The following is a 4,647-nucleotide window of genomic DNA, read 5'->3' on the forward strand; positions in this document are numbered from 1 at the left end:
AAGACACATGAAAGTAAACAAAGGAGGTACTGGGCACTTGAGATGGGCCCAACCCCAAGAGCTACAGCCTCCTAAGAGAGATTTAGAGCTGGTGCAAAGTTGGATTCATCTTTATTGAGCAAGAAATGTTACATTACAAAAACCGTCCACAAGGAGAACTTGAAAATGTGCTGAGAGGAAAGCTAATCTACTGCCTAAAAATCGAACTACAAACTAGCTAACTTCTGCCTACACCATGACTAAAAAATGACTAAAAAATGACTATAAAGTGACTAACTGAAATGAGGCCCTAAGCCGTCTTGTTTATACAAATTTAGGACCCCAACAGTCCTCCTAAACTTTAGGGACTCGGCTGCCCACAACTTGCAGTTAACAGCAGTCCTACTTGACTTGCTTGGCTGCCCTTGTGTTAATTAATTTGGTGGCCCTTGAACTCCGAGCTGATGGTGGAGAATTTGAGGTAAGGGCCCATAAATGAAGGGGACACCTTCCTACAAATCCTCTTCACGAATTTGGCTGCCAAGTGCTCATTTCAACCCTTGATTTTGTCTCCAAATTGACCAAAAAGGCTACACAAAGCACACATTAGACTTGTTGGCATAATGACTAACCCAATTCAATCTATTAGCATAAATATAATAAAAAACATGCAATAAAATAATGAAAATGGTGGATTAAGTCGAATTAGGAGGTTGAATGAGCCCAAATAATTATCCATTTTTGGGGCTCATCATCACCCCCTACTGAAAGTGTTGCTCATCCTTTGAGCAACCAATCTATCTCCTCATCTTTGATGGCCCTGGTGGCCTCCCTATCATGCCAAGCTTCTGAAGTGTTTTCCTCTTCGTGGTCAGGAAACCATGCTTTTCTCTCTGATTCTTCCCACCGCCTGCTCCTTTTCCTAGAGAATTCTCAGCTTTGGTATGATTGTGCAAGTATATTCAATCAAATTGTGGCAATGGTGGTGAAAGGAGATGAAACCAGTGGAGGATGGAAGAATAGAGTGGTTGCATGCCTCCTCAACATACTTCAACCTTCAAATCCCTCTCCATAATTGATTCTGGCCTGCCTAAAGGCTATACAGGATGTTTCTGGTAGAAATACAGAACTTCCTGTAGCTTCCTGTAGAAGGTTGAACCATGAATAGATTGTGTCCGAACCCTGAAAAATGAGTGTTCATGGAGGGGATGGATGTGAGGATGCCTGGGAACTTGGTAGGGACCCTTCTGCTTGTGTTGGGAGGCCCCCTTTCCACATTGTGTTCCTGCAACCTGCAACATTTTCCAGGGATTAAACTTGTTTTTTTTCTCTCTGTTTCTTCCTTCTTTTTCTTTCTTGCTTTTCCTCTTGCTTTACCAGTGGATTTTCCTGTGATGGTTTGCCCTAGGTTTTCTTTCCCTTAGTTTCCTTACCCTTAGTTTTCTTCTCTGCCTCAATATCTTGCTTCCTCACGCTCTGTTTTGGCTTGTGCACTAATCAGAATGGGAATTCTGTATATGGTTTCCTCCCAGAATGTGGAGGACAATATACCTCAAGTGTTTGTTCTTTGCAAACCATTCAACCAGTCCTGTCATGTTTTTCACTCTATCGAGTCTTGCCATAGAAAAGATAATGGGATTTTTATGGTCATTCAAAATACACATGTGTTCAGCTGTCTGTTCAGGATTGAACAAGAGTTCCTCAATTGAACCATGTAAAGCAGTAAGACAATGTTGCTTCTCTATATAAGGGAAATAAATTTGCATGTCTGCTCCAGGAGAAACAACATCAATTCCATGAACCACACGATAAATGTTGTAGATCTAACCCGGAAATACTATAGATCTGATATAAAAATATAAGATAATGCAAGTAAACCCAAAGATAATATGAAATGATTCTTTATAGATCAAACCCTTAAGGTAGGGCAACACCATACATTCACTCCGTAAGGAAGGAGAGCACTTCACAAGCCATATGCCTGTTCATACAATAATTCTTCTCTTCATATCCTCCATGTGGAGTCTCTAGCCTCTATATAGGCCTCATACATACAATACCATGGGTCATTACCATGGTTCCCTCATACCATCAACTAATACCATGGGTCCATTACATTATTATTAACTACCTGTGGTCCCTTACATGACATGGGTTAACCACCTTATTTATTACTATGGCCCATCCCATTATTACATTATTACCTTGGGTACCTCCCTTGGTACCCCATATTATCCCCCCTAGGTATATAACAATAAAGACCAGGAAGGGTGAAAGCAGTGTGGCTGTCATACTGTCCAACAGTATCCTTGCTTCCAGCAATCTCTTGATATGTGCTAGTGATAATAAAATCTGCATGATTCATTGCAATTAGATCTGCAGTAAACGGGCAAGAGAAATGGTATTTTCCTTCATATTTTTTCAGTATATGTTTGAATCTGGGTATTTGGTCTTCAAAGCATGGGATATGTTGCACTGAGTGATTCCTTGTCTATGTGAAATCAGAGATGCAACTAAATTTCCATCACTGTAATTGCCAATGATCAGGTCAGGTTGACCTTTTAGCTCTGCCGTTACTTCATTTAATATATCCTTTGAAAATCTCTCCAAGTAAGGCCACACATCAAATCGAGAAACCCATTTCTGCAGAACTCCTTTCTCTGTTCTAAAGGGTACCCGAAGTATCCTTGAATTTTGTGTTCCACCAATTCTTTCAATTTGTTGATTGCATGGAAGAGTGTTTTTTTCCAAGCCCACCTCTCTTAGAACTCCAAACTCGATGAAGAAAAGTCTGGGCTTCTCTGCTCCAGAATGCTGTGCCATACTTCTTATAGAAGACCCCCCCATTTCCTGTAGAATGTTATTCTGCCTTTGAGCGAGCCCGATATGCAGGAGAATTTTGAAAACAGGTAGAAAAAATCAGTGGAGGACGATAGGTTAACCGATTGTGCACACTTTAGTTGGGGATGTGGAAAGTGCAGATGAACAACAATTCGTGAGTTTCAGCCGAGCCGTCTTTAGTTGCTGCATGCTTTGTGGTGAGGTGGCAAAAACATGTGCTGGCCATGCAGACGAAAGTGCTGTCACGAATCATCATGTTTCCTACCTGTGATCACTCCATCAATCACGTTGAAGGTTAAACAGTCACCATTACTTGTTTCCCAATTTCCTCCTCAGATGGCTGAGCGCATGTGTCTTATTCACCCACCGAGCACTGTTGAACTGGATGAGGGTGGCCAGTTAGCTGGCCACCGATTTTTGTAATCCCAACCATCTCATTTCTCATGCTGTTTCTGAATTACATTCATGCAATCAGAGGAATGAGTTTTAGTCACGTACCTGAAGTCAAATGGTTGCTGTGAGGTGCTTTTTGCTGCTGCATGCATTTGGTTCGGTGGTTGCATGATGGCTCCTTTGTGGTATAAGCTCTTTGTTTTCTGATGTGTGGTTATTTTTCTTGTGCAGATATCCTCTGGCCGGATCTAGGCTGCAGGAGTTCATTTCCACATTCAGATATGCACCCTCAAGCTGCTGCTGCTGAATTTTCACAGGACCAAAACTTGTTTTCACCATTGCTCCCGAACGATAGATCGAATCGATCTAAAACTTGTTGAGCATGTCCGTATCATCATTATTCACCTCCCATAGCAAAATTGCGATCAATGGATGCACAAATTTCGAGAAAAACAGAAAATGGCTGAAGATTTCAGAGATCAATTTCTTGGAAACCACGCATCGGAATCGGCTGAAACTTCTTGGGTAGGCTACTATCACCCATGTGCATCTCCCCATGAAACAGGTTTTGAAATGAATGCATGGATACGGAGAAAATGCAAAAATGGCTGAAGGTGATGGAGGCTGATTTCTTGGAAATCGTGCATCAGAATGGGCCGAAACTGCTCGGCCATATTGACATCATCCCTATACAATTCCCTGTAAAACGGTTTTTCAAATGGATGCATGGTTTTCAAGCTAGGCAAAATCAAATTCTGTTCTATGTATTTTTTCTTCAAAGCATTCTGCAAGTTTTTGCATGGAAAGAAAAGCTAAGCTTGGGCTGTGATGCAGGCATGGAGATGATGGAGGAGGAGTTTTAAGATTGCAGGAGGACTTCTGAACCCTTGCGGAAGCTATCGTGTTTTCCAAACCACCTTTTTGCAAACCATTTCTAGCTTCTTGTAATTTCTACAGGAACTTCCTGTAGAAAACACATTTTTCATAAAAGAAGCACAATGAGGTGGAAAAAATGATGGAGAAGGGTGAGGAATGGAAACATGGATGCTTGTAGGCATAACCAACAGATTCCAAGCTTTAGATTCCATTCCAAAATCAAATCTGGCTCGCCTGAAGGTTCTATAGGATGTTTCCTGTAGAAATACAGAACTTCTTGTAAAAGGCACAAAAACTCCTTTGTCTTTGTTTTGAGTGATCCTCTTGACCTGCAATGTCCTTCTTGCAACCTGCAATTATCCACTGGAAATTAGGTTTATTTTTATTTTTATTTTTCTCTCTTTTTTTTTTTGAAAAACAACTAGGGCGCCTCATGGAGGTTTTCACCCTAATTGCCTGCCCTGGGCGCCTCTAAGGGAGGTTTTCACCCAGAGATCTTATTCTCTTTTCTCTTTTTTCCGAACCCATTGACCGCCTCATGGAGGTTTTCAATCAATG

At 41.3% G+C, this 4,647-nt stretch overlaps 1 pseudogene; it reads right to left on the reverse strand.

Moving 5' to 3' along the window:
• Window positions 1–2,400: 2,400 nt before the first annotated feature.
• On the reverse strand, window positions 2,401–2,802 carry LOC149246837 (sucrose synthase pseudogene; annotated as a pseudogene).
• Window positions 2,803–4,647: the final 1,845 nt, after the last annotated feature.

The sequence above is a fragment of the Pinus tabuliformis genome, chromosome 7, assembly GCF_031772625.1.
Source record: "Pinus tabuliformis cultivar Carrire ecotype Pingquan chromosome 7, CPIR1, whole genome shotgun sequence".
Taxonomy (NCBI): Eukaryota; Viridiplantae; Streptophyta; class Pinopsida; order Pinales; family Pinaceae; genus Pinus; species Pinus tabuliformis.